General features: G+C 33.2%; 1 pseudogene; it reads right to left on the bottom strand.

Moving 5' to 3' along the window:
* Positions 1–2,225: 2,225 nt before the first annotated feature.
* The window catches only part of LOC123658675, a 98,309-nt pseudogene continuing 80,815 nt past the window's right edge, over positions 2,226–19,719 (bottom strand).

The raw sequence follows: 19,719 nt of genomic DNA, 5'->3' as shown, positions 1-19,719 counted from the left end.
TAGCTCTTTGTTTTCTATTGAGAAATTTGATAACGAGTCTGTGTGTATCCTATCATTAAAGTCATATAAACATTCAACACACAACACACAACGACAAGGATAATATTGTAAATACATAACAATACCATTATTAAGTATAACACGGCAAACGATAGCTTTCGAATAAAAAAAAATATCAAAATCTGTAACACTCAAATTAAAACAAAGTTTATTTATTTATTTAACATTTTTTATAGGTAAAAATTATATACATAATATATTTGTCATGGAGACTCACGTATAATGGAGAGAGAGATTTCTTCCAGCACACCCAAAAAGGAACGGCTCCAAACGGAAATTAAAGTAGGTAGATGTACATACAATAAGAAAAAATTAAATCATTGAAATAAATATATACATATATGCGCGCACACACACACACACACACACACACACACAAACATATACCCACACACGCACACACAAATATATATATATATATATATGTGTGTGTGGGTGTGTGTGTGTGTGTGTGTGTGTGTGTGTGTGTGTGTGTAATATAAAAGTAAATTCATACATTCAAATAGAACTACTAAATCAGATCGAAATCGTTAAAATGAGAAATGTCACGAGGGTCTTATACATCGTTTTCGTTCCGAGTAAAATTAACTCGATCGGAATAACGAGAGATGATATTAATCAATGCCTTTTCTAACAAATTATCATCTAATGTTTCGCTAACCGGGAACGTCGTTTGATGTTGCAATTGGTGGGGATATTTGTGCTCACGTCAGTAGAATTTCTTGATTGAGGTTACGAAAATAGTTTTGCTGACTTTATTTTTCACCTCATCCTGTTAGTTAAATATAAATAGAAAATACATTTACGCTTACTGAAGAAAAATTACAAGATTTTTGGTTTTTTTTTTTGGATTGGGATTGGGACTGATGGATAAAAAGGTTATTTACATTATCATGCGTACAAATAAAAATCCTCGTTTTCGACAGGATAATAATTCCTTATGAACGGATACTGAAGATATAACGTTACTATTATTAAGCACTTACATATTTAATAAGAGCGAGTTAAATTAGAACTGATCTAAATTGAAACAGCCTATAAATATTCCTCTGTGGCAAAGGCTTAGAAGAAGCGTTGAGCTTAAATTACCAGACTGCCCAACTGCATGTTAATTGAAAATTTTCTATTAGTGGTAATCATCTTTAAATTTATTCGCACTACAGTCAGAAACTTAATATAAGCCTCAAATATCCGCTTGAAATCAAAACTCCGCGGAAAATGAATCTGCGATTGTCGGTGTAAACGAAATTTTCAACACAAGTGTGTGTGTGTCAGCTCCGACGCATGACTGGAGTTTACTCCTTTAGATCGACTGTCTAAATAGGCACAAAAGAGGCTTACTAGTGTAAGAAAAAGTATAATATCATATAAAAATGGTAAATAAACGAGTCAATATAACGCCATCTCTCATCATTTCGATAGATGGCGTTATTAGAAAACGTCTTAACGCTATCGGAACCCAGACAGATGACGCACAAAAAAGGACCGAGGTCATTGGATCAGTAGATTTAACTCCTCATATTTTTTTTTCATACCGGGAGCCTTATATGAAAATCGATTACTTGCAACATAAAAATATTGAAGATTAACTATAATATTTGTCATACGAATTATAAAGTTGATCGTAATAAATATGAAAGTTATAGCATATAGGAGCCAACCCTTCGTTTAAGCTTCGCCACAAGCAGATTACAGTCATTAGTCATTCCTACCGTCTAGAATGCCTGAGGGTTGAGACAGAATGTACGTACGTTTTTTCTTACCTGTTTATTTATGTTGGTCTCTAATTGTGTTTTTATGAGACGTGTTTATTATGATTTAAAAATTGTAGCGTATGTTCTCTTTGTTTCGGTTTTATATTCATAATATAGAGTAGTGACTTAATTACGCCTATAAAGCATAATATTCAGCTCAGCCTATTGCAGTACACTGCTGGACATAGGCCTCCCAAGTTCGCACCAAACATCCCGGTTTTCCGCAATCCTTATCCAGCCTACACCGGCAATCTTACGTAGATCGTCGGTCCAACGGGTCGGAGGACGTCCCACACTGCTTTTACCAAGATGTGGTTTCCACTCCAGGACCCGTCTACTCCAACGACCATCAGTCCTGCGGTACAGATGGCCATTCCACTGCCACTTCAACTTGCTAATTCTGTGGGCTATGTCGGTTACTTTCGTTCTCTCGCGGATAGTCTCATTTCTAATCCTATCTTTGAGAGAGACCCCAAGCATAGCCGTTCCATTGCACGTTGAGCGACTTTAAACTTGTAGACCAGTTCTCTCGTCAGTGTCCACTGGCTTCGTATGTTAACACAGGCAGGACTTTTATCTTCAAGCATTGCGGAATCTTCGAAGTGAAGACTTGACGGAGTCTGCAAAACGCAGCCCAGCCCAATCGAATCCTCCTATCGGCCTCCCTCTCAAAGTTGTTGCGGCCTAGTTGGATAGTATGGCCTAGGTAAATATAATCCTGAACAACTTCGAGAACGGTACCATCAACCGATACCGGTATCGGTATGACTTGGTTGTTAAACATTACTTTCATCTTATCCAAATTCATATAGAGACCGACACGTCGGGAGGACTCGTTTAGGCCGGCCAGCATTTGGCCTAACTCATCCAACGTCTCCGCAAAGATGACAATATCGTCGGCGAAACGAATGTGAGAGATGAATGTTGACGTTGATGCCTCGTTCACCCCAATCCAAGGTCTTGAAAACATCCTCCAGCGCAGTAGTAAACAGTTTCGTTGATATTACATCCCCCTGTCTTACCCCACGCTGGAGGGAAATAGGTCTTGTTCTTTGGTCATTGACATGAACGGTCATCGTGGCCGCGTCGTACATAGACTTCAGTACCTCGATATATCGCCAGTTGATATGACATCTCTGCAGAATCTGAATAAAACATAATATATATATATTTTTTTATCATTTACTGTGCACTGTTATAAAGCCCTATATTTATAAACATTTAAAATAAAATAAGTTTAATATTTTAAGTATATTATATATATTTATAAACACTGAAATATTCAACAATATATGATGAATTCAACTTCGTTTAAGATTTTTCGCGTGGCTTTCATGCATTATACCGACCTAAAAAGATTTTTATTTATAAATCACCCATGTCCTACTTTTATATTGGCTAAGGCGTATAAAAGAGTATTTGAGTATTGAGGTTTTACCCTTTGATTGTTTGCGATACGATATTCCAAAAACTTGCGGAGAAGTAAATTTTCCGCAAATTCGCCAACTTTTATTACACATTTTCTGGGTCGGATTTTTATATTATATTAAAATATTACGCAGTGTGTGAAAGGGTATTTGTAGGTTTTGGATACTATATATATTTTTTTCTATATGACTGCCGTAGTTTGAGACTTTGAATGAAACAAAATAATAATGTCTATGTATTAATCTTATTTACTCTTTATAAATAAAAATGAATGTTGCTAAGCGCATAAACCGAGAATGGCTCGACCAATTCGGCTAGTTTACTTTTTTATATGTCCTTTAAGGACTACGGAGGGCTTTAAAACAAAAAAAAAAGTTACTAATAACTTTTAACAGAACGAAGTCTGATTGAGCAGATAGTATACAATAATTTGATTGACTTCTATTACATTTTTGTCAAATTTAGCAATCATAATTATAATATAATATGTTAACCATGGTATAATATGTTAACCATCAGCCATCGAAATATTTATTTGCTACCGCTTCGTATGAGTGTATAATTAGGTATTTTGCAAAAAAAATTTACGGGAATTCTTTCGATTTAAGAAAAAAAAACTACAACAACAACAAATGAATATAGCATTTATAGTTTCGAATATAATAAGTTTAACAACACAGTAAAACTGGAGCTTACATGGTATTTTTTTTTTACTAGGATAGCAAGATGTGGTTACAGCATTAAATAATATAGCCACCCCCTCTCTTCCCGTGGGTGTCGTAAGAAGCGACTAAAGGATAACACAGTTCCACAACCATCTTGGAACTTAAAAACCGACCGATGGCGGGATAACCATCCAACTGCTGGCTTTGAAATACATAGGACGGGCAGCAGCGCCTTCGGTGCGACAAAGACAGCCCTGCGGTGACCAATCCGCCTGCCCAGCGTGGTGACTATTGGCAAAACGCATGAGTTCACGCCATTTTTGGCTCGAGTTTGTGGAGGCCTATGTCCAGTAGTGGACTGCAAAAGGCTGACGTGAGGATACCAATAGGAAATAGCTCTTATAAACGATGCTGGTACAAAGGCACTACTTATCCCATGATGGAATCTCTTCCAGTAGTCCTGCCACAGGAAAATTGTAAAATAGGCGCAAAATTAGCGAGTACAATCTCAACATATTAAAAATGAAAATATAATATATATAAAAAATACATAAGTATACAATATATAAATGCATACATACATGAAATGCATACACACGTAGATACAAATAATATGATACTTATACATACACGCATACACGTATACGAACCATAATATTTATATGAATGTTTATGATCATGTTCTGAAATATCTTCGTCCTTCTATTAAGGAATAATATTTTAAGCGACAATTTTTTATTTTATTCAGTATACATAGGTATAACGCGTACAAGGATTTTAAAATCATAGGCAATTGTTTAAGATGTCATAACCGTCAAACACGTGTAGGTTTTCTACTCAAAGTATTTTGAATACGAATTAAACCTTTTATTTTTTTGCCTTTTGACAAATCTGTCAATTTGTGTGGCATTAATCTAAACAATAGTATGTGAAACGAAAATTTGCTATATTTATTTTGCTCAAAGGAACGCACAAAGGAATGTCATTTACGGTCGCTTTGTTCGGAGAAGAACTGTAAACAATTGGCAACTTTGACATGCTTTTCTATGCGAAAAGAAGGATTAGGCAGGTAGGTACATGTAGAGAAACAACTTTGTATTTGTCACAAAATCGAAAGGGTCATTCGATTTTGATCTTTAAATAGAAAGTTACAGGGAAGTGGATAAATAAAATTCATTAGTAAACGTAAACGAATGTTTTTTTTAGGTGTGGCATTCAAGTTAGCGACAGTATTTATAATTATTTTTAGGGTTCTATAAAGAGTGTAACGCACTTTTTTTAGGGTTATATAAAGATAGTATTTTTAAGTGTGTTTATTCTTGAATAGATGGGTTTATTATACATATGACGACGCGTTGGCGCAACGGTCACAGCACTAGTTTGTGGCTGTGGTGCTGACGGTTGCGGGTTTGATCCCCGCACATGACAAACATTTGTAAAAATTGTTCTTATTTATGTTTTTTTTTAATTAAATTAAATTAATTTAAAAAAATTCTGCATGATTTTAGTAATTAATATAGAAATGTAAATTAAATATACAGAACCTCTGTAAATTCGATTCCTAAACCATTATATTGAAGGATTTTGGGCATAGTTGACTTGTATAAACATTTCATTGATTCCATTCTTTATTGTATTGTGTGTAACAACTTCAATTGGACGTGTTGTGATCTCTTAAAATAACATTATGTTGATAATATGTTTAAGGTTTACCTTCGTGGTTAACGAGAAATACAAAATTATGAAATAAATATATATAAATGATTATAATGTGATTTAATTTTTTATTTCGCAGACAAAATAACCGAAAACAACAAAAAAAAGTTATTACATATGTATGTACATATGTATTTATATAATTTTCGATCGCTGAATACATTGGTTGGCGCAAAATTTGAGTATGGCTGAATATATTCTAGCCAATATTTTTTGGTAGGTATAATAGTACTTTCTTAGGGAATCGACAATCTGTCTGTCAGTTGATCTAGTATATAATAGGAAAAATACATGTACAATATTTTGTATATAAAAACATTCAGCACGAACAGATTGAATGTGATGTTAAGTGATTACCGCCGCACATTAACGTTTGCAGTGCCAGAGCATCATAAAAGCGTTATTGGATTAAAGAGAGCAAAAGGAAGCTGGGGATAGCCGGATAGGGAAGGAATGGTGTTGGCTTCCGGTTTCTCACTTACCGTACCGTACCGTAAGAAACGCGAGTGTAATAATTTACAGACATGTATTATTTTTAGTGTAATATTAAGGTTGCGACAAGGAACCGTAGAACGATAATTATTACTGACATTTGCTATAAGATTAATACTTCGATATCAATAAACTCATCTACGTATTAGATGTTGACACAAAAATATATGTAGCTAAAGAACGGAAACATTTATATATTGTTACAACACTAGCTGCCCCTCGTTTTACTTGCGTCCGATCCTCTGTAACTGTTGGAATAAAAGTAACTTATCTTTTATTTTAAAAGTTAAGCTATGTATTACAATTAGTTTTCAAGTATTAGTTTCATTACATCAACATCCATCCACCCACCGACTTCCGCATTAATGATATTAGCGGGTTTTAATTACAGTACACAAATTGTCATGACAAAAAAGTGTACATTATATTGTTCTTTATAATAATTTAAAACAAATCACAATGCACATAATAAAATATTCAATTTGAAACAAATATAAAACAGTTAAATAATGTAATTTTCATATTGAAATCCTTCACATACTCTACTATTAGTAAAATAATCTTGATAATGATTGGCCTAAGGTATAATTTCCCTTAAAACATCAATAATATTACATAATAACAATGTTTTTCTTATGTTTGTCTTTGGAGAGTATCTCAAACAGAGCGTGCACATTTATAATCGAGTGTTTGTACGGACTCTAGTGTTGTTTGTCTTGTAAATGCCGTAGTGACTGTGCAAGTTTTTTACGTTATGAAATATGTTGTAAGAAAGTTCTTCATACATGGAGTTTGTGAAGTTGTTAGTCGCTCGCGTCACATGCGCTTATATTTATCGCTTTTATTTTGTTACAAGGTGTTGTAGCGTATTTTTTATAGCATAATAATAATAATAATATTCTTTATTGCACACCATTAAAAGATACAAACAAAAGTAGTATAATTAGAGGAAGATGTACAAAGGCGGTCTTATCGCTAAAGAGCGAGAGCATATGTTATTTCTAGGTAATATAGCGTTCTTTTGGTGAAGAAATTCAGAGAAATGATTTCAATTGTTTCGGAGTCAATCGATATCAAATACACCAAGAAAGCGAAAATGTTAATCTTTATAATACTAGTGAAAACAAGTCTGAATGTACATAATATTGTGTATTGTCGTGATTACTTTTTCTTTTCAATTGGGTTTTATATTGACAGGCATAAGACACAATTATAAAAATAACCAAAAATACTCTATTTATGTATGCTTTAAAAGCACTTTCAAATCGTCATTCTAGACAATGAAATTATATTTGCAACATACCTAGGTTTTGCGCAGTAAAATTAGCAAGAAACCTCGCAGTACCTTACCTTAACATTTTAAGACTAATATATAAATGTGAATGTTATAAGATATTTATTTATTGTTTATTATTACCTTTTAAGATTAAACTATTTAATAAAACTGTCGGACGTACAATTTTTTTTTCTTTTTCTGGCTGTGTGTTACGTGCTCAATTTCAAATTGTATATTAACAGTAGTAAATTAGATTGTATAAAAATAAAGGTTAGTTTATATATAAATCATAATTATTAAAAACGAAAAGTGTTAGACGAAATTACAAAATTAACACAAAATATATCAAAAATAATTCATTATTCATAAATCGATGTAAAATCCGTGCCTTAGGCCAGGACAGACGTTAAACATACTCGTCTAAGCAACTACCGCCAGATGTATTCAAGCAAAAATCTACTCTAACCCATTGTGATAAGATATAAAATTGCTTTTTGAGTTAACTCTCATCGTATATTAAACGTAGCTATTCGTAGCTCGGACAATCATTAAAACGGCCACACTATGTCATTATTTTCGAAACAACAAAAAAAGAGAAGTGAATTGTAACCGTGCAACATATCATCGGTGGAACTGGCACTTATGCGCGTAGTTTCTATCGTAAATCAAAGATATTAAACGGAATGGCGGGACCTCTTTTGAGTTCACATTATAAATTACTGAGGCGAGAGGACCATCCAATATCTTTGCATACACCGTCGACATAAATCGTGAAAAAAATACTAACCTGTATCTCATGCTGACGGTTCGGTTCACAGGCGCTAGGTGCTGGTGTTTATAGGATTCACGAGTGGAATGTCAAAGGAGATGTCATTCTTTATATTTTATGTGAGTATAGAATTGAGATGGTAGTGAATATATAATCTTACGCGAGTGTAAAGAAGACATTTACTCCAAATATATAATATCTTACATTCCATAACACTAATAATATTTGAAATATTATATTTGTGTCTATAAATATATCAACACTCTATTATATCGTATCAGCATTGTTCATTTTTAAAAACCATAATTCAAGAGAGCAATAATTCCTCAAAAATGTGTTGAAATATTATTGATATTATCGTTGATGTCATTGTCTTTATTCCTTTGTACTACAAGCATTCGTGATTTTTTATTCAGTTTCCGAATCACCCAATGATATAAATGTGCAAAAACAAATTGAAAATTTAAAACTATAACGAGTTAATTAAAACATCGCGTGAAATGAAATCGAAGCACTATCTTGTAAATACAAAAAAAAAAAACATCAAACTTTCGCTGCGCACGTGCTAACACGACAGAATCATTCACAATTTCAATTCGATGCTCATAGCTGACCAAAGCAGACTTTCGTTTTCCACTTTCGAAAATATCGTTCAAAATTAGTTTCTTTGTGTAAAATAAATTCAGATGACCGTACAAAGATACCAGCGGAATTTACTTTCATCATCACGTTTCTGAATAAAACGTCGATTTAGTTGAGGTCAGTCAGGAAGAAAGGTAAACGTATCATAACCAATATCAAAACGAAATGTCGAGTCACTAACCATTATAGAGGTGTTACTGTTTTGTAGAAATGTCTTGTTTGAATCGTGACCAGATGACGCGAGATAAACTCACAAACAAGGTTCAGTTGACGCGGATACAATATTTATTATTGACTACAAAGAAATAAATACGATTGATCTCGAAAAATTAATCAATGGCAAGAATGTTTGTATGAAGTCTTTTATGTTTTAGCTAGGTATAATTACTAAGCAGATTGTCTATTTCGCTTATAAGCCTTTGTCAAAACTCTTATTAGATCTTTTATTCGGAACAACTATAAAGTCACCTTGGCTTTCTTTAAGTACAAAGAAGCACGAACTTTCTGAATAGAGCTTATGTTTGAGTGGTTAGAAATAATAGAATTATTAACTAAAGTAATATATTTTTCGAAGAACTACAACTTATGTATAATTTTAATATATAAAGAGAAGTATTAGCAGTATAATTGTGTTTGCTCGCAAACGAAAAAAAAGACTGACTTCAATTATATCGACAAGTAATACAACGTAAATAGACAAAAAAATAGTCAAGTAAATACGCGCTATCAAAGATTAGTCAAAAAGTAGTCATCAAATCTAAATGAAATTTTATGAAACAACAACAATATGACAATCTTTAGCTATCAATTTAAGTAAGAATCATAAAAATCGATAAACCTGTGAAAAGTTATGCGGCTTAATACAACGTAGGTCGACGAAGAAATAGTCAAGTAAATACGCATTATTAGATATAACGCTAAAAGTACTTATCAGAAAGTACTTATCAGCGGTCAATTTTTGATATGATATTCAAAAATACTTATCAGATCTCAATTAAATGTAAATGGGACTAAATGACACGCAACAACTTTCAATTAAAATAAAATTCATCGAAATCGGTCGACCCAGTCAAAACTTTTGATGTAAAATACATCTAAAAAAATGCAATCGAATTGAGAACCTCCTCCTTTTTTGTAAGTCGGTTAGTTAAAATAGAATGCGTGAGAGAATAACTATCTTTGTATGCAAATTAAATTTACAGGAAAATGAAATATCTAAAGCTAATGCTTTAGATAAACTTTGACATTTTTCATTAATACAGAATTTCATTACAAGACAATGCAAGAAATATTTGCTGTAATCCTTTCTATCATTAGCACAAAGCTATTCCGTACGCTCAAGAAGCTCTTTTCAAAAACACCGAGCTATGGAAGAATCATTTGTGTTAATCCCCAGTGCCTAGCTCAGTCTTTCTACGAATGAAAACACTCTCAAGTGGATCTCCACTTTGCACTCTTTTAGGTGTAAACATTTTCTTAAAGACCCTTTAGACCAAACGGGTTGAATTGTTCGGCGACAAGAAAAGAGAAAATAAACGGGCAATTTACGTAAAATTCAGTTTTTATTATTACTAGCCAAGTCTCGTGGATTCAATTAAATAAAGTTTTAAAGCCTTAATAAAATTTTTATAATGGTTTTTTGCTCGAGTTAGAAACGAAAATCTAATTAGAAGTCAAAAAATATACAAATATCTACCATATTACTTACACTAACGTATTTACATCTTTATAAGAGGCGTGATAGCTCAATAAACATAACATATATGTTTTCCTACTTTTACGTTAATTTAATTTCTAATTAAACTCTAATGTCACTGGTATCAGTGGCTTGAAATTCTTATTAGATATTGAGTCGTTATTATATTTGTACCGAAAAGAAAACGTGTGTAAAGTAAATATATAATTTTGTTTGCACATTTATATTTAAAAATCCCTTACAAAGTTATTAGAAATAAATTATTACCATTAATTTTATACATAAAGAAAAACAAACAAAACTATCTTTTGTCACCACATAAATGGGTAGTAGTTAATTATGTTATGATTTATGTTCACTTTAATTAGGCCATTTCGTGTGGATTCATAATTAAAACGAATTACAATTATGTCATGCAAAGTATAAATTTAACATATCCCTTATTATGAACGAGCGCTACACAAATTCCGACCCATTTTTCACTATCAATTTTAGCGGAGCAGAGTGAGTTGTCTCTAAACAAATCTCAACAAAGCATTATTTATACGCGAACTCGTTTGATCCTGACGGTAGATTGAAAAATATGTAAACGCGCCCGATATTGAATGTGCCCGGAAAAATGCGATGTCATTTTTAACACGATGGATGGTGAGGCGCTAACATAGATAAATCGGTCGGAAGAGTCGTCGGTACATTGCCTTCCTTAACGACCCTTGGATCAAAATCGATTTAGGGTTAAAGATGATTTTGTGTGCGTGTGAAATTTGTAAGGCTTTTTGAGGAAATTTTTTAACGCGTCGACATTGTGTTGATTCGACATTTACATAACCGAGACGCGTTAAGATATTTTTTGCAGATTTCGTGATAAATATTTTCGATATATTTTTTACGCTGAATAACGTTGTTTATAACTAGATTATCACCCGCGTCTTTGCCTGCAAGGATTGACCGATTTTAGCTGTTCCATTTCCTTCCGTTAAAATATGGGCTATGACTCTCAGGGATAACACGGTATTCTACAGTGGAAAGTTTTTCAAAATCGGTTCAGTAGTTTTTGAGTTTCTATGATAATAAACATATACAGGTACAAAAAATGGTTTAAATAAAGTATGTATATGGTGAAAGTGATAGTATCACTTTAAATGGGTCTTTCTTAGGTTATCTAGTAGATGTAGTGAATAATAGATACCTTTGTCTACTTTTATCAAATCCCTCACGTGCTGAGTTGTGGAACAGCTTGTTTGCGTTTACTGATATAATAAACAGATAGTATATTATTTTGGTATTATTTGCATGTTGTTATCGAAATTCTAGAATACGGAATTTTTTTTTCAGCATTGGTATCATTTTTCAACATAGTGATGACGTCACCGATATAATATCTTTAAATTACAAAGAAGGTCTAATTGTAAAACGGATATGAGTGACCCTCGGTGACGGGTATGACGATTGCAAATATGACGGATCATCATTACAGCCTATACAGTCTACTGCTGGACATATGCCTCCACAAGTTTACGCCAAAAACAACGTGAACTCATGTGTTTTGCCCATAGTCACCACGCTGGGCAGGCGGGTTGGTGACCGCAGTACTGGCTTTGTCGCACCGATGACGCTGCTGCCCGTCTTCGACCTGTGTATTTCAAAGCCAGCAGTTAGATGGTTATCCCGCCACCGGTCGGCTTTTTAAGTTCCAAGGTGGTAGCGGAACTGTGTTATCCCTTAGTCGCCTCTTACGACACCCACGGAAAGAGAGGGGGTGACTATAGTCTTTAGTACCGTAGCCACACAGTAAATATGACGGATATGACGGCTAATTTTTTTTTACACTATCGTTCATAAAGACAACACATTCGTAAAGATACTTTATATAAATATCTAAAAATAAGATGTCACACAAAGGCGGTTTCATAAAATATTACGTAAGATTTATTTTAAGAATTAGTCGGTTTCTAGACAAAAGATATTTTGAATTTCGTTAACAGGGTAATACAATAGGCATCTACAGATAAATGTGCGTGCCACATCGAATGTGAAGAGAGATCATTGTGGGAACCACTTTGGTAACAGAATAAATTCTGATACACACAGCTGTTGCGTTGAACAAAATGTTTTTCGTTTTTATTACTATCAGGTACTGATTCTCCTTATCAGTTAGGATGTTTTATGTTTTATGTTGTGTAAATTTACTTTTAAAATATCACAGATTCATCATTATCAGCTCAGCCTATTGCAGTCAACTGCTGGATATAGGCCTCCCCAAGTTCGCGCCAGACATCCCGGTTTTCCGCAATCCTCATCTAGCCTACACCGGCAATCTTACGTAGATCGTTGGTCCAACGGGCCGGAGGACGTCCTGCACTGCGTATGACCAGACGCGGTCTCCACTCCAGGACCCGTCTACTCCAATGGCCATATCACAGATTAAGAAGAGCAATTTTTAATCCGAATAGTAGTTATGTTTGAGAATGAACCACACAATGAAAATTTGTATTGTTGCATTATGACTATTCAACTTAGTCACAGGAGCATGAAGTCCAGTAGAATTATAAGTTAGTCTGACTCTTAGGATCAGTATTATTTTTTCAATGAATACTACATTCAGCGATACAGGAAAAACGGAAATGATAGGACAAATAGTAATAATGGTTTGATTGTTAAATCGCTGATCTTTAGGAGATTAAGAGGGGAAACTGACAGGCAGCCCCTAACTTTTTATACAATTTATGATAACAACCAGAACCGACGGCTTAACGTGCTCTCCGAGGCATGATGGGGAGACCTATAACGACTGCACAAACACCCATACCACGCCAAACATCTGTATGGCCAATACAAATGTTTGTTGCCAGCGCACCAGCCACAAACCAGTGCTGCGTCCGTTGCGAGAAATCGTCGACAAAAAATTGCAAATATTCGGAATATTGTAATTATTTTCCTGTTGCAAGATATAATTAGTTAAAAGTATCCAATGATTTTGAACTTATAGTACAGTAGAGAATCGCGTATGTATCCATAAAAGTGGTTTGGTGTAAAGTTGGTTTACGGACGATAGTTTAACGTGACAACGTCATAACAAAACATCTCCTCGGACGCACAGGCCAGTCGAGTGGAAGAGAGATACATGCGGCGCAAGCGTACAATGAGCATAACGGGACAGTGAGCGTTACAGGACAATGAGGGTAATGGGACTATGACTCATCTTTTTTCGTGAATTCAGCCAGCGTTCATCGATTTATTAGACGTTGTCACGTCAATAACCCAACGCAATGGTCAACTGCTTAAATTCTATTTAGTTTAAGCGTATATATTTGTGTTGTATATTCTTTAAATCACCTAAAGTATCAAGTTAAAAACATTTCGTTACGAAACTATTTACGTCTTAGTTTTTTAATCTTTACCGTCGTATGTCTGAAGCGTAGCCTCGCGCCATAGTCCTTTTGTCTCTGACACTCCCTTACTATTTGATTTATAGATTCGTCCGTTGACTGCTTGTCTCGCGAGCTTTATTAATGAATTTATTTAAACGCTAATGAACAAGTTACGTTCGGGACAAGTGAAACCAATTTATCTGGATATTGGATGAAATTATATTTTAAGATAATAATTAACTGTACCGTCGCTTACGTACATACATTTTTAAAACATGGCATTTTTATTGGCATTTTCAGATTCAGACGCCTGCGACGCCAGACTCGCGCGATCAGACTTCGCGCCGGCGACAATATTTCGCACGATGAAGTCGAATATATCTACAAAGATTCTTCCACACTTGAGTGACGATTGAAACTTATTATATAATTAAACATCTGTTCCTAATTAAGTGTTACTAATTTTGTCTTTAAAATATATAATATAAATGTGATACTTGTAATATTAATAAAGTTGATCTTGGTATTGAATAAATGAATATATTTAATACACGACCGTCTTTTCCTGGGGTAGTTAACTGGATGGCTGTGTACCTGCCACCTGGTATACATTTTGTAAATAACAGAAAACCTCAATATAAGTTTAACGACCATTTCATTTCTATTCTTTTATAAAATTATAGCAATCTGTTGTGAGTTATTTTGTTTTGTTAAAATATTTATAGATATTAAATTTTAATTTAGGTATGAGTTATTATTTACTGTAATATTTTTTAATGAAGAAATAGTATATAAGAAGCTTTTGGTTTTCTGAATAAATAAATAAATAAATAAATAAATACTTGTAAGTATTTTTATATCGACAATCATCGTTAATGTATTAGTATTAAATTTTTTAAGATAGGTATTTCTGTCTATAATTTAAAAAATATCACATTATTTTAATGTTCTCGTGATGGGAATATATATTAAGTGTATTTCGAAGATTTTTTTTTAATTTATATAATTCAAAAATTTCTCTTATGTACCATAAGATGAAAAAATATTTATACTAATAGTCGTTATAGTATATATATATATATATATATATATATATATATAACGACTATTAGTATAAATATTTTTATGGCGGTTTGGCGTCTAAGTTGCACTGATATCCGGTAGATGGCGCTGTATTTCTGTTTCTAGATTATAAAAGGCGTGTTTGAGTATAGAATTTACATATATTTAAAAAAAATATAATTAAGGAGCCACAGCAACGCGTGGCTGGGTCAGCTAGTATAAATATAAATAAAATCAGGTCAAAAAGCGGATGTTGTAAACAAACAAATAAACAAAAACCCTGACTCAATAAAATATCACACAAGAAAAAAACTTCACAGTATTAGTTACAGTCGATCCTTTTTCAAACGCGCTTCATCAATTTTAAACACACTAATACTACGCTATTGCAAGAGCTCATTCAAAGGCCGGAGCTTTTTACTAATGCTTTCAGAGGCTTAATTAACATCCTCTCTAGTGAATAGGCAGATAGTTAATTCGAGTTGCGAGATAGGAGCCGTGTACGTAATGGAGTCGGAAACTGGTAACGAAAATAGTGCAGATTTGTGACAGATTTTTGTCGATATCGATGTTTTATAATCTATGTTGATTCATCGAATTATAACACTATTGTTATGTTTGTATGTTATAGTTGTACAAGATCAACTTGAATTGTTGATATCATGCAAAGTACGCAATAGATTTTGTGAGGATGGATGGATGTTTGATTGATCTCTTTTAGGTAAAATTACTGAACTGATTGTAATTTGGTATCGTTTTTTTTATACTAATAGTTTGGTAAACAAGCTTAAGTTCGGCTCGCTCGTACGTACAGCTCACCTGATGGTAAGTGATTACCGTGCAGGCGACGAACGGGGGTGCGTAGGAGACGCTACTTAATGCGCTTCCAGTAACGCCCCTGTGGCCATATCGGGCTGGGATGGGAACCAGGTCCTGCTAGACACGACGTCGTCGGGATTGTTCAGAGGTGAGCCGAACAGTCCCCCATGGAGGAGAAGTCTGGCCTTTTCGCCGAGGCCAGCCTGTCGCTGGAGGGGTCCTGTTGCCTGCAGATCCGGGACCCTCCAATTAAAATGGCTGAAGGCTCCCGCAGGGGTTTTGGTCGGTAGTGCACCCACAAGTGCTGAAGCCGACATACGGTTTAGGAATGCCTACCCGGGCATCCTGGATATTACCCATAAATGGGTTCCCCTGCGATAACAAAAAAAAATGGTGAGTGATTACCATAGCTTACATACGCCTGCAACACCAGAAGCATTGCAAGCGACCCTAACCTAAATCCCCCCAGATGCTCTGGTCACCTTACTAACCACAGACTCTGCTTGAAATCAGTATTGTTTAGTTGTGATCTTCTGTAAGGTTGAGGTACTTCCCCAGTCGCGCTGTTCCAGATTTTAAACAAGATATTTCCTGTTGTTCAATACCTCAGTAAAGTTATATATGGAACTATATATAGATTGAAATCCAGAATAACATATAGGCTACTTTTAATCCCGAAGTTCGCTGGGGATCAAAAACAATCTGGGTGAAATTGCGAGGCGCAGTTAATATTTTCGTCAGTTTTCTCTAGTTAATACGTAATAAGATCTATGCAAAATTTTAGTTAAATATATCTTATTTAATTCATGTGCATATGTATATAAATAACTGATAAATCTAACACCTATTGAATTTAATTACTTCTTTAAATTCCTATTTTGTGAACTCGAATTAAATTATTTTATTTATTAGCATGTCTTGATATAAAATAACAATAATAGTTATGCGAGGTGGTAAATTAAAATCGATTTTAAATAGAAAAATTGAACATTTTAAGTCAAAAGAATTTAAAGTTGTTGCAGTTTTAGCAATAATTAAGCATTATCTCAATTAAAGAAAATACTGGTACAATTTTTAAAAGGGTGAAATAAAACCAATTTTTAATTTTTTCCCTACATATTACTGCTACACGTTTTAATTTCAAACTATGATAACATTTATAATTATACCTTTATACTAAACATGTACTCTAGTTATCCTTAAATTAAAACCTTTTACTAGAATTCGCTGAAAACTTGTTTAGGGTTACCTTTGGTAATTAGAGGATTTTAAAATACTTTGCCGTCCAAAATAATGAGCCATCCCTCGGTGAGATAAAACTTAAGCGTGTAGAAGGACCCGTGATATCGGATTTCACCTCTCTTACTATACAGAATGTGACTTTAGTAGCTACTTTATATAATATAATCATTTGTGAAAACTGGTTGATCAGTCTGTATACTAGCAGTAAATTATTTACATTCTGTACGGAATAAGTTAAGTAAAAAGCTTTCTTTAAAAATGTTTTTTTGATTGAACTAAATATTTATTTTGCTTTACTTTTAATTGTAAAATTAACTTGCTTTACTTTTATAAAAAGAAATATAGAAGATGGACACTATGAAAAATTAAGTCTACATTTACAATGGCTTTGTATTAAAAGAATTACAGGTATATAATGTTTAAAAACCTTCTTCATTCTATTGTAAATTGCGCGAAACTCAAGTCGGAACACATCTCGCGACGTAAGGGAATGCAAAGCGAATTCAATTCTTGGCGCCGGAACCATCCAGGCGGAGAAGATTTAGGGTTCACTTTAGACGGCGTAAGTTATTCGCTCATGAACATCTGGAACGGTTTAAAATTAGAACGTTATTTTATAGCGTGAGATTGAAAATTTCATTATCTTCTTATTTTACTTCTTTTTTTAATGTTTTATTTTATGAGTTAAAAAGTTTTAAGATAAATCGATACTATTTATCCTAATATTATAAATCTGAAAAATTTATTTATTTGTTTGAACGCGTCCGAATTGAAAAAGTATTTTTGCGTTGGATTGACTATTAGTTTATATAATATTTTAATACGGTTTTTTCTCAAATTAACGCGGGTAAAACCACAAGCACAGCTAGTTTATATAAAGGCCAAAATATACTACATGTTGACACAGTTTTATTAATGCATCATTTCAAATAATATATGAGTAACTTTGCTGTAAAGAAAAACCAACATACAACTGTTGATATTTTAGATCATAAACCCTTTCATAATATAAGTATGATTAATTCCCTACATCGGTATTTCTCTTTCATCAATGCAGAGTGATCGGTCAAGCGTGTGTTACTCGTGACTCTTAACTTTGACATTTATTTACGTAGCTCCGTCTTGACGCACACATAAATTTCTATTAAATGAAACACAAACAGCTCGCAATTCGCGCAATAAAGGAAGACTTCAAAGGAGCAGTTCAAGGAAAAGCCTATTTTACATTCTCACATAAGACTCATTTTTTTTTCTTCGTCCTTTTGCCAATTGCTCGCTATTAATTAAAAAACCTGAAGCACTAATAGCGACATTATGATAAGTTGAATAGTGTTTAATGAAGTGGGATTGTTGAAAGTAGGTCGATGACAGAATTAAGAGTCGAATAGAAGTGTAACCATTTAGCGCTGGAAAAATGCAATTCTTATGAATTTTTAATTTCCTTGAAATATGGCTTATGTAATCAAAAATTATAATTGTTATAATTTTATATTACTATAATTTATTACTTAAAAAACATAATGTTGGTGTACAAGATGGATATTTGCCATGTTTGTTGTTGGTAATCATACACCGTGGATAAATTATGTATGAACACGTGACCATAGCACTCTTAATAATATCGAAAACTCAAAATAAGCAAGCAACAAACTTGGTAATTAAATACGTCGTTTTTTATAAATCATTTTAATGATTATTTCGCTTAAAGTAGGAAGTACATCTCTATACAGAATGTTAAACTTTGTTAATTTAGGTCACTACTCCGTTTCTATGAGAGTAGTTGACAGTTGTAAGATGTTTCAAAGACTTTAACCTACCTCATTAAAGAAATTTGTTATTTAAAATTAAAAGGAAATTTTCTGACATTTTCATAACAGCAATACACTGGGAACACAAATTGTATCGTGTAATTAAATTGATATATAGTGAATCTACTTTCCAAATTGTTGGCGGTTTTACGTTATCTGTAATTAGTGAAGTAAAGAATATTAAAAAAAAATTAAAATTACGATTCAAAGGTTTAAATAAAGATATTGTGGGTTTTGATTTTGTCCAGATAAAGTTTTTAAAATTATATTATAAGGTATTTCTAGTATTTGCTCTAAGGTGGAAATCATAGTTAGCGGGAAGGCTCTTAATTGTCTGGAACTGACGATGGTGACCAACCGTTAGTCGCTGCACCAATTTTAAGTTCATTGTTTCAATAATTACTCTAGGGAAATCTGCGGTGTTAAATATTCTGTATTTGAAGCTGCTGTCGATATTGGCCCAGTTTTGACGTCAGTGTCACAATTTATTATCTCTATCAATGTTAATTTTCATACAGTTAATCATTTTAGCTCTGAATTTAAATATTTTGATGTTCCAAATAAAACAATAGTTGAATATTTTATCACATGCCTTTAATCTTCGAACTTTTTTGAAGGAAATAAAGTAAATTTATATTAAAATGCATTTAATAGCTACACCATATTATTCGGCTTAAGATTATATTAGTAATAAAGATTTATGGTTTTAGTGGTGGCTGTATTTTGTGCGAGAGATGACTTCATTTAATTTGATAGTTTTTCTTGAAATAGTAACTGGATAGTTTCTAGCTTATTACTTAACGAATGGTACGAGAATAGGAGAATACGATGGTAGTTTCACATTACGTATTTTTTTTTTTAAATTAACACAATTATTATTTGTAAAATGACGATTCGAATGTGCTTTTTTTAATTATAT

Source organism: Melitaea cinxia, chromosome 12 (genome assembly GCF_905220565.1).
Source record: "Melitaea cinxia chromosome 12, ilMelCinx1.1, whole genome shotgun sequence".
NCBI classification, from domain to species: domain Eukaryota; kingdom Metazoa; phylum Arthropoda; class Insecta; order Lepidoptera; family Nymphalidae; genus Melitaea; species Melitaea cinxia.
Note: the sequence above shows the minus strand (reverse complement) of the source record. Positions and strands in the feature narration are given on the sequence as shown.